At 45.1% G+C, this 11,862-nt stretch overlaps 1 protein-coding gene across 5 annotated transcripts in view; it reads right to left on the bottom strand.

Annotated features, from left to right (window-relative positions):
- The window catches only part of PRKN (parkin RBR E3 ubiquitin protein ligase), a 1,397,785-nt gene that overhangs the window by 308,946 nt on the left and 1,076,977 nt on the right, over positions 1–11,862 (bottom strand). The window lies entirely within an intron of this gene.

The following is an 11,862-nucleotide window of genomic DNA, read 5'->3' as shown; positions in this document are numbered from 1 at the left end:
CAGAATTCATGACACTCTGCAAGTTTTCCCAACCAATTTACAAATTGCTTTCATCCCTCATCTTATTATCTTACCTAGAGTCAACTTGTTCTTTTGGCATAATCAATCTGAACGACTGGTAAGGTTTCATAGTATAGCACTTTAATTTAATATAGACATCTGCCCCAAAGCATCTCAATCACTCATAGCATGCAACAGGGGTAGCATTAGCGTCATCAGGAAATGGTGTTTTGTTACACATGTATATCTAAAGATGGGGCTTCTTATATCAAAGAAAGTCACAGTAGTGATAGACAGAACTAATGTATCAACGTGAGGAGAAAATGCAAGTCAAGGTATGGCAGCAAAAATCAGCCTCACGACGTACCTGGAATGCCATTAATTTAAAGCCCTTGTGGGGAAAGGGATATGATATAATCACTAAATTATCATTCATAAATGAAGGTCTATCAAGTAGACTATTGTATCCTATTTATAGAAGAAAATCTTTTCACCTTGCATTCACACATAGGGGTTTATGTTGCTTTAAGTATTTTTCTAGTTTTATCATTACATTCTTAAACTACAGTCCAGGTTTCTGAGACACTAGTTTGTAGGGATAAGGGATTACTGACATTTATAGTAAGTTATTTGTTCTTATTATTTTAAAACAATAGATAATATTGATATAGAAACTAAGAAATAACTTATTTATATAGATATAAAGAAGTAAAACATGATATATGGTTCTAATGGAGAAGATAATGTGATACTCTCTAGCTATTTATGTGACTTTGGAAATTACTTATTGCATGCTAGAATATAACCAAAACAGTTATTAAAAGTTAAGAGGAGGTGGCAAAGCAGAAAATACCTGAAAGGAAACTTCCAAAGAGCCCCAGGTGATGTGAAGTTATAAAAGCTGAATTTGCTTTAAATACCAATTCAACATAGTTTTACAAACTCCTGAAAAGTACCTAGATGACATTAAACCCAAACATAAAATCCATAAATCCTTCACTATCCTGTACACATCCTGCCTCATCGGAATTCATGTAGACTTATTATTATGAGCGATACCTCTGATTCTTTAGAAGTATTTGCTACATAAGATGCAAATCAGCCATGCACGATGGCTCACGCCTGTAATCCCAGCCCTTTGGGAGGCCAATATGGGCGGATCACAAGGGCAAGAGATCGAGACCAATCTGGCCAACACGGTGAAACCTCGTCTCTACTAAAAATACAAAAAAAATAGCTGGGCATGGTGGCGGGTGCCTGTAGTCCCAGCTACTCAGGAGGCTGAGGCAGGAGAATTGCTTGAACCAGGGAGGCGGAGGTTGCAGTGAGCCGAGATCATGCCACTGTATTCCAGCCTGTCAACAAAGTGAGATTCAATCTCAAAAAAAAAAAAAAAAAAAAAAAAAAAGATGCAAATCAACAGTTCTACATGAAGAAATACTCACCCAGCACCTGGCTGAGTACTCATGGCGTGCTCCCTCATTGGAAACCGCTATCACCAGTATTAGCCTTTCCATCTCACACACATCCTAAAACACTCCCAGGAAATACCATCCGGGTACGTGCCATGAATTTCACGCAGTTCCTCTAGGAACTTTGTTCCACTAACTGCAACATTCTCTCCAGCCATTTAGGAACAACTAGTTCACACTTCCCACTGTCCGTCCTCCACCACAGAATAGAGAAGCACATTGTACATTTACTATAAATACTTCATTTGGTGATTTGGGTCTGATGCATCTATTGTATATTGCAGGTCTTTATAGATTTTCTTTTGTTAGGAGTGTATATTTAAGGGTAAGATTCCAAAGACTGGAAACATTACTGGACTGAATATGCTTTGATGTAACTGTGAAGACTCCTGAGAGGAAAATTCTGCTTGCAAACTGGCCAGCCAACCTTCAGGAAAAAAATCTCACAGGGGCATGCTGGGGTCACACTGCCTTGCACATAACCGTACTCTATTAAACATTTGTGATCTGATAGTCTCTAATGTGTGTGAGATAACTGAATAAAGTGCATTTTTTTTTTTTTTTAAGACAGGGATCTTGCCATGTTGTTGAGGCTGGTCTCTACTCCTGGCCACAAGTGATCCTTGAGCCTCAGCCTCCTGAGTAGCTGGGAGCACAGGTGTGAGCCACCACACCTGGCTCTAAAATGCATTTTTAAAAATGAAGGTAAAAACAATTTTAAAAATTCGAGTCAATAACAATTTAGCAAATTTTCACCTCCAGAGGGTCATTTTTTAATAAACTTAATTATGTTATTTTCCCTTTGCATTTGGGTGGGTCCTACCTGAAAATGTATACAGCATTCGGTTTATGCTGACCTGTGTGGCTACTGTGAAAGCTATCAAACCATGTGCCCCGAAATCCTTCAGTTATTATGGCTCCAGGGGAAAGGGAAGCAAAGGCCACTTCTGGGAGGATGCACTGATGGTGCAGCAAAGTCTCCAGCAACCATGAAGAAGCGTGGCCCCTGCAATGCCAAGAGGGAGAAGGATATAGAAGACCATCAAGGAAGGGCCAGGGGCTTGGACCCAGATCCCTTTCCTGGTCTCCTTCCTGGTCTGACAGTCTGGAAGGTGGCAGCTTCTTAGAAAATTTCCAACATTTAAGGTTTAGGAAATCCCAGAGCAGTGGAGCTTTTAAAAATTGCTTCGGATGCAGACAAGGAAACCTCAGGCCTACTGTGTGCACCTTCTATGGGTGTGTATCTACGTAGGACGTAGAGAAGACAAAGGGACACAGTGAGCACGGTGGTGGGGAAAGGCCACCTGTCTCCCACGGAGGCATGGCTTCCCATAGGAGGGGAGGAGGCCAGCAAAGGCCATGGGGGCATAACCAGCTTACCACACCCCCGGGAGGGACACTTTCAGAAGAGACGGGGGTGGATGGCCCACTCTAGGGGTGCAGCCTTGCCTGGATCCTGGAAGACAGGGTGGTGTGACCACAGTGTGCCACTCAGCTCCAAAGGAACAAGGGTAGAAGCTCTGGTCTGAGAGCTGACAGGGTGAGGACAGCTGTAGCCAGAGCCAGATGAGGTGTCAGCATGGACCTGGCCCCTTGTCACCAGCAAGGTGCCTGGTTTGAGGCATTCCTGGGTCCACCCAGGCGATCATCTCCATCAGCATGGGCCTGGCCCCTTGTCACCGGCAAGGTGCCCAGTTACAGAGGCGTTCCTGGGTCCACCCAGGCGATCATCTCCATCAGCATGGGCCTGGCCCCTTGTCACCAGCAAGGTGCACTGTCCCCGAGGCATTCCTGGGCCCACCCAGCCTCTCACCTCTATCAGCACATGGAGGAAGAGAACAGGGAAGAGACCCCTCTGCAGACAGTCCATTCAGTCTGGGGCTAAGCTCTACCAAACTGAGAGAGAACTGCTTTCAACTGTGAACAATGTCCACAGTAATGACAATACCGGATTCGACTGGATATTGCCAAAAAGAGTCTAGGTTTTAAACCAGAAGTGGCTAAAAAATGATTACACTGATTTTACCACGTTGGACTGAATTTAGTTCTCCTGCTGCTGTGAGAAAGTGGCAGCTTGTCAAAGAAAAGTTACAGAAAATAAAATGAGTTGACACATATGGATTATTGATTTCCAGTTCAAACTCACCACACACACACACATCAACACACCCACACATGCACACACACACACACACACACAGACATACGCATAAATATTTCAGTCACATTCTTTGATTTACATGTATGGTATAAATCGGAAAGCAACTGAGCATCTGCCTGGCTGCTTCCAGAATAAACCACGTTCGTTACAGCGTTCTAGTGTGGGGAGACAGCCGAAGTTGCCCGCTGCCTCCAGAAGCTGACTGTGGCAGCCCGGGTAACTCTGGATCTTGTTTTCTCCACTTCAGAATATTAACTTTTGGGCAGATGACATTCTGAAAGATTTGTTCTCCAAAACATTCTGTCAAGGAGCGAAATCCTCAGCGATGGGCGTGAAGGCTGAAAGTCAATGCTCGGGCCCCTGCCGCATCGTTGAGTTGCTTCAGGAACCTCCCACCTGTCTGCTCTGTCATCCGTCCGTGCCTCTCACACTTCCTTTCCTCCCTGTCTTAGGCCCCAGTGTTGCATGTCCTTGGACTGATGCCCTGATAGCTTCACTGGCTTTGATTTTCCACCCGACTCCAGACCACAGCATTAGGGGTTCTGCTACCAGACTTCATGAGCTAACCCCACAGGACAGGGTCACTCTCCGCTGTACTCCCATCATTCCAAGCTGTTGGAGTTGGGCCCCAGGGAGGAGGCCTGCAGGGACCTTCCAGGGAATCTGATATGCCACAGAGCATGCCTACTGGTTCCTAAATCCATTGAAACATTTCAGTCCTTTAACCAGCATCTCAACCAGGATGATTCCAAACCTCTGTCTCTAGCCCTGACCTTTCATTTGAATTCCAGACCCTGGTGAGGGACACGGAGGCCTTCTCTGAACCTGGTCAACTAGCTCCCACCCTTGGCCCCTTGGTCACTCTCAACCACAGTGTCCTAATTTATCTTCTCCAAAATACCAGCATCTAAAATTATGTTATTGATTTGTTCTTATGTTTATTGGATGTCCCCCTACCACTTCCCAAATTCACTAGGCAAGTGATATGATATTCTAAGGCAATCATATCATACTGCTGTAGGGTCAAATAAAACACACGAATGTCAACAAAATGGGGACTCGTAAGTTGTGTGTTCCTGACACAACTTGGCACCAACAGATTCTCCAAAAAATATTTGGTTACTGACTCACTAATCTATATCACAGAAATCCACTTGACACTTCCACCTGGACATCTCTCAGACACTACACATTCAGTCAAAAACTGAGTGCACGACAGTTCTTTATTATCATTCTGTCTAATCGTAAGCCAAGGGCACCACTCTCTGTTCAGTTCCACATCCAGACCCCCGAGAATCACCTTAACTCTTTGTTCTCTTTGACCCCCACATCTCAGCTTGTCCCAGTGACCTCATGGCTCTGGATCACCCATGCTGCTACTTCTCATGTAGATGTCTGGGACAGTCTTCTCTCTGGCTGGCTTCCCATTAGGCCCTCTTCCACATCGTAGCCATAATTATTGTTTTAAAGGCGAATATGAGTAAGATGCTCTTCTATTTCAAATCTCCTCAGTGGCTTGCCATTGCTCCTAGGACCCCATTCCACATCTCTGGAAGAGCATGCAAGGCCCTGTGTGAGTGGCCTCTCCACCCACACCCATGGGCTGGCCTTTCCTGGTGCTCTAGATTTTCACTGGTCATTTTTAAAAATCCTGCAAACACCTGTCTTATTTTCCTAAGGAGATGGAACTTACTTCCAAAACATTCAACATTGCAACAACCAAATTGCTAACAGTCCACCAGTTTAAGGGCTGAGAATATATACTCTGCTTCTGTTTCTTGACACAGCCTGACTCGACATTAAAAACAAATTGGTTCCCCATCTAGATCAACCTGAAGCATGAATTAAAAACGAGTATACTAGGCTGGGCACGGAGGCTCACACCTGTAATCCCAGCACTTTGGGAGGCTGTGGTGGGTGAATCACTTGAGGCCAGAAGTTTGAGACGGGCATGGCCAACATGGTGAAACCTTGTCTCTACTAAAAATACAAAAAAAAAATTAGCTAGGCATGGTGGCAGGTGCCCACTTGGAAGGCTGAGGCAGGAGAATCGCTGGAACCCGGGAGGCGGAGGCTGTAGTGAGCCAAGATTGCCCCATTGCACTCCAGCTTGGTCAACAGACTGAGAAGAAAAAAAGGGTATGCTAGTCGAAATGACTCACAATTTAAAAGGATGTCACACAAATTTCAGCCAAATTGTAGAGTTTTCTTATTTCCATTTACCTTGCATGATAAACTCCATCAACAAAAAGCAATGGAATTTACTATGGCATGTATATATGGTATTGTATTTTTTTTTCAGAAATGCAATTTCTTTCTGAGATTACTTTAATCAAGAGAATAATTGCATTATTCATGAGCCATGCTCCGTTAATTGGAAGCGTTGGTCAATTATTACATGAGATCGCATCACCTTTCAATAAAGAGAAAAGAGTTCTTTGCTAGTCTTTCAACCACAATTACCCCCTCTCAGTCCTGTGACTTACAACACAGCCGCAAAGTTAATCATTTAAAACTAGAAATCATCTTTGAAAAGTCAACCGGTGGAAACATGTTTCTAACAACAACAACAGCTGGAAAGTGTACTTTAGAGGAATTCATAAGTGCCTCTGCAACAGGATCTGGATAAAGGTCATATTTTTAATTACTATGGGTACAAATTTTACAAATCACACGCTGTCTTTATTGGTACAAAAAAATTTATCAGAGGTGGAGCTTGGGGACATGCGAAATAATAGGGCGTTGAGTAGTTCCTCCAATTTTACAAATATTTCATTCTTAAGAAGCAGACATTAAAAAAAAAAAAAATTGCCCAGGAAGGGAATGTGATATTCTGTGATACTCGCAGCATATTGTTTTAGGATCAAATAGAAGAAGTAAGTATCAACAGCAAGGAGCTGTTATTACAATGGGCTTGATTTTTAACCCCTTATGTTGTCTAGGTCCTGCACATTAAAAGTTCTATGTGTGACAATTCATTCTTTTATTCATTAATTCTGTCTGTCTAGAAGATTCTGAAACTGCTTCAGAGGGCATAGAATAAGCAACTGAGGACTAGAGGAGGCCCAGTGCTGAGTCCCTGGAACTCACGTTGTGCTGAGCACAGCAGCTGCCATCTAGCACATGCTTAACTGCCCCATAACTGCTGGTCTCTCCATTGTCCTTGACTGTGACTGCCTGACAAATCTATGTTCCGTGCTTCAGCTATGCCGAGCGCCACATTCTCGGGTAGGTATAGAAGATGTGGTTTATATAGCACTGCTCACCGTGGCTCTAAGTCAGTGCCACTTAGTATTCCAGGGCACTGAGATGTCAATGTATCCTGGGCACTTAGAGCATGTATGCTGTGTCACAAACGTTCAAAATCAATTATATATATTTCTATTCTTAATATAGGAGTCCAATGACTGCCTCTTTGAGGACTCATTTATTTTTAGCCTTGCACAATGTAGATGACACTAAAAAATACGTGATACGTTGAATTTCACACACATGTTTAAGCAGGCCCGGTGATGGTGCAGTGGTTAAGACTGTCCTATTTGTCTACGTTGGTATGAGATTGAAGAACAGAGCTTTCTGGAAGGCTAGTTCACTGCTGAGGATACAGAGCTGTGCTAAGTGTGGGGCAGACAGGGCCGGGGGCTATGGGCTGGTGTAAGGATGGACAGGGCAGGACTCTCACTGGGAAAGAGCTGTGGTAAGGTGCTCGGTGTCACTTGAGGAACTGGAAGGAAGCCTGACACAAAAGCAGGTGGGCAGAGGCCCTGGAGGACATGGTCTACAGGCTGGGCTTTGGAGTCACACAGGCCTGGGGTCAGATCTCGGCTTGTCGTCACTGATTGGGTGACCTTGGCAAGTTCTGAATGGTCTTTCTAAGCCCCTGGGTACCCTCTGCAGAAGGAGGCGGTGACTCAGGACTGCTTACTATCCACACTTATTCAGGTTCTACGTGTGGATCATGAGACGCTTGATACTGAGTCTGGGCAGCGAAGTGTTATCTAAATCCCATTCATTACCGAGTTCATGTAGTCAGAGTTCAGGTAGGGAGGGGTACTGGTTATGATAACTCTTCTTAGAGTTGCTGTAACAATTAAATGAGATGATGTATGTGAACGGCAGCAGCTGGGACTTAGTAAGGTCTCAAAAAGCACTGTGACTGTAGCTGCTACGGCTGCTACTACTACAACTATTCCTACAATGATTAGAACTATTAGTCTGCTATTATAACGATCACAGATAATATTATTTAATTAGGAGGGTAGTTGATGGAGGTCATTGCTCTGCTTGAATGAGGTGGTTTGGCCTTGATTCACATAGAATGCATTGCTGAGCTGAAGCAGGAGAATCACAGAATTATAGCAGCGCTCTGGTAGCCTGGTAGGGCTGCAGGACTCAGATGAACCAGCTGGTCAAAGTGGAAGAGTTGGTAAATCAAGGAGGTTATTGCAATAACTCAGTGAGTACTAATAGGGCCAAGGATGGATATGGTGGTTATGAAACTTGAAAGGACAGGCATAATTCTAAAAACTATTTGAAAGGAAAAACCAGGGATGGAATAAGAACTAAAAGGTGATTTCTGTGAAGATCAAAGACGCACAAGCTGAAGATTTACAAGGAAAAAATGGTGAGCTGGCAAGAGAGATGTTGAGCATGGCCCCTTCCTTAGAAAGGAGTATGACTGTGAACAAAAGTAAAAACCAGACGTGAATAGAGGCAGTGGCCTCACCTCTCTGAGCTGCCTTCCCATGTCCTGGGCTGCTCTTTCCCCATTGCTGTCTGGTCCTCCCCTCACAGGTCTGGACTCTGTTGCTGCAGGCTCAGGCTTAGACCTTGCCTTTGCTCTGCGCACACACCCTTCCCAATCTCATCCATTCTTCTTGCCCTTAAAGACCACCTGTTTGATGATGATGGCCCGTCCTGACTCGGTTTGAACATCCCATTGGATGCTGAATCTCAAACTATTGATTTTTACCTCAAACCTGCTCCTCCCACTGCCCTCCCTATCTCACTAAACAGACATCCCAGTCTTCTGTGACTCAGGCCGAATCCCGTGGTGCCATCGTTCACTCTGCCCCCTGTCTCACGTCAGTACCTAATCCACATACCTCTCGTATGTGCAGACTGGAGGCTTCTCACTGACCTCAGCATGCCCACTGCTGGTGGGAACCTCCATCATCTCTGATCTGGGTTAGCACAAGAGACTTCTGTGTCGTCATCTTCACTCCAGCTACAGACTTCTCCCAGTATGGTAGCCCCTAAAGCAAGGTCTGACTTTCTGCTCAGAACTCTTCCATCCTTTATCATCTTATACTAAAGAAAAGTGGAGACCCTCATGGAGTCTGACAGGGCCCTCTGAACCCAGTGCCCTGTGACTTCTCTGCACCCATCTCACTCTTCTCTGCACTCACTGGACCCTGGCAGGTTACATCCACTGCTATCTACTCAGCCATACAGGAGCCATCTCAGAGCCTGTGCGTCTGCAGCTCCATCTGCCTGGAACTCCCCTCCTAGACATTTGTGTGGCTGCCCATCCCAGTTCCCTTGGGTCTATCTTCAGATATCATGTACCGCAGAGACCTTCCCTGACCACCTCCTAGACTGCAGGAACACCCTTCCCCACCACTACCTGCCCCAGCCTCTGTCAATTGCTTCCATTTTTTTTTTTTCCCATAACAAGTGCTATCTCATTTCTGTATATTTGCTTACTAATTTCTTGTCCATTTTCACTACCAAAGTGCAGGTTCTGTGATGGTAGAGGTGCTGCACTGTATATAGCCACATCATCAACATCTAGAACAGTGCCTGACAGATACATATTTAATAAACATGTGGTACAGGTACGCTGGGCGTGGTGGTTCCCACCTGTAATCCCAGCACTTTGGAAGGCTGACATGGGAGGATCCCCTGAGGTCAGGAGTTTAAGACCAGCCTGGTCAATATGGTGAAACCCCATCTCTACTAAAAATACAAAAATTAGCTGGGCGTGGTGGTGGGCGCCTGTAATCCCAGCTACTTGGCTGAGGCAGGTGAATTGCTTGAACTCAGGAGGCGGAGGTTGCAGTGAGCTGAGATTGTGCCACTGCACTCCAGTCTGGGCAATAGAGCGAGACTCTGTCTCAAACAAACAAACAAACCAACCAACCATATGGTACAAATAAATACTTAAATAAGTATCCTATTTCTGTATGGAAGGACGAGGAAAGAGCTGCAGAGAGTGAAAGTTCGTAACGTGAATGTTGGCTCAAACAAAATTCTTCAGTAAGCCATCAGGGATGGAATAAAAAGCTTTAAAAAGTGCAACTAGAGGGGGTTCTAGGAGGAACGTGCTATTTTGCAATGAGATTTAGCCTGACTAAACTCTGCCTGTGCTGACCTGGATGAAGACAGTCGCTGCCTCCACTGAGGAGGGCGTGCATTGGTTCACCCACTCGGCTGAACTTCAGCAGCTTCCACAGTGACAGTAACGGAAGGGAGAATGGACTTTGCTGTTTTGAGGGATGGTGGTGGTGGTGGTATTTTTATTTGCTTATTTGCCTTGGAAGTACAGAGGCCACCTGGTGAGTGGTAGACAGCGGCACATGGCAGTTGCAGGTGCGGCAGCCTCTGGGGAGTTAAATCCTAGCCCCACCACTGGACTTCTGACTTTGGCTAAGGGTTGCCTGGTGAATGGTAGACAGTGGCATGTGCAGCAGCTTCCGGGGAGTGAAATCCTAGCTCTGCCACCAGACCTCCAACTTTAGCAAAGTCTCTGACCACTCTGTGTCTTTGTTTCCTCCTCTGTAATATGAGAATATGAATGTGGGTTCCTAACCTGTATCTGAAATCCAAGGTTTCAGAACTTTTCGGATTTTAGGAAGGTAATACAGAGCACAGGTTGTATTTTATAGAACACTCACAGCAGGGTCTAATCGAACATGAGCACATCTGTGGTGAAATACATGAATATTCATACCTAGTGGGATAAATCAAGGATATTGATATGGTTTGAATGTGTCCCCACCCAAGTTTCATCTTGAATTGTAGCTCCCATAATCCCCACACGTCATGGGAGGGACCCTGTGGGAGGTAAGCCAATCATAGGGGTGGGTTTTTCCCATGCTTTTTTCGTGATAGTGAGTAAGTCTCACGAGATCTGATGGTTTTATAAAGGGGAGTTCCTCTGCACATGCTCTCTCTCTTGCCTGCCGCCATGGAAGATGTGACTTTGCTCCTCCTTTGCCTTCCGCCATGAATGTGAGGCTTCCCAGCCATGTGGAACTGTGAGTCCATTAAGCCTCTTTTTCCTTACAAATTACCCAATTTCGGGTATGTCTTTATGAGCAGCATGAGAATAGACTAATACACGTGGTGGTGGCAAGTGCAGCAGCCTCTGGGGAGTGAAATCCTAGCTCTGACACTGGACCTCTGACTTTGGCAAAGTCTCTGACCACTCTGTGTCTTTGTTTTCTTCTCTGTAATATGAGAATATGAATGTGGGTTCCTAACTCGTATCTGAAATCTGAGGTTTCAGAACTTTTCAGATTTTAGGAATGTAATACAGAGTACAGGCCATATTTTATGTAGACCCACAGCAGGGTCTAATCAAACACATGGATACATCTGTGGTGAAATATATGAATATTCATACCTAGTGGGATAAATCAAGGATATAAACAGCCTCACCACAGTTCATGCCAGGATTTGCCACCAAGAGTGCAGGTCAGGCAAGATTTGTCTCCAGATGAGTGAGCAATATTAGACTTTATCTGTCAGGTTAATGTATTTAATAACTTGGACTTTTTATTAAACTGCAAAGGATTTCACTTTATGTATGATTTTAATAACAATATTCTGTTATATTTGGCCTAAGTTAAACTCTGTCCTTCTCCCTCCATTCTTCCCTTGCCTCCTTTCCTATGATTCTCTAAGCTTCCAACAGCCAGCCTGGTGGTGAGAGGGTGGGTGGTGGACCACGAGGAGGAGCCCCCCGGAGACAGGCTGGGATGCTGCACACAGGGGAGTGGCTTGGGTTGCCTTTGGCTCTGCCCCTAGCTGGCCCCAGAATCAACAGAACCCTGAGGTCAAAGCAGGGCTCCCAGGAGCTCTGCCAATGCAGCTTCTCTCTGGGACCTGCTTCCACACTGATCTTGCCCCTAAACCCCTTTGATTTATCAATTCTGGCCCCATTTCTGGTAAGTCTCTCCCTGGGAGGCAAGTTTCTCCAGGGCATGGAAGTCAGGAGCTTGTGGA

The sequence above is a fragment of the Chlorocebus sabaeus genome, chromosome 13 (assembly GCF_047675955.1).
Source record: "Chlorocebus sabaeus isolate Y175 chromosome 13, mChlSab1.0.hap1, whole genome shotgun sequence".
NCBI lineage: Eukaryota > Metazoa > Chordata > Mammalia > Primates > Cercopithecidae > Chlorocebus > Chlorocebus sabaeus.
The sequence above is the reverse complement of the archived record's forward strand: the minus strand, read 5'-3'. Positions and strand labels throughout refer to the sequence as shown.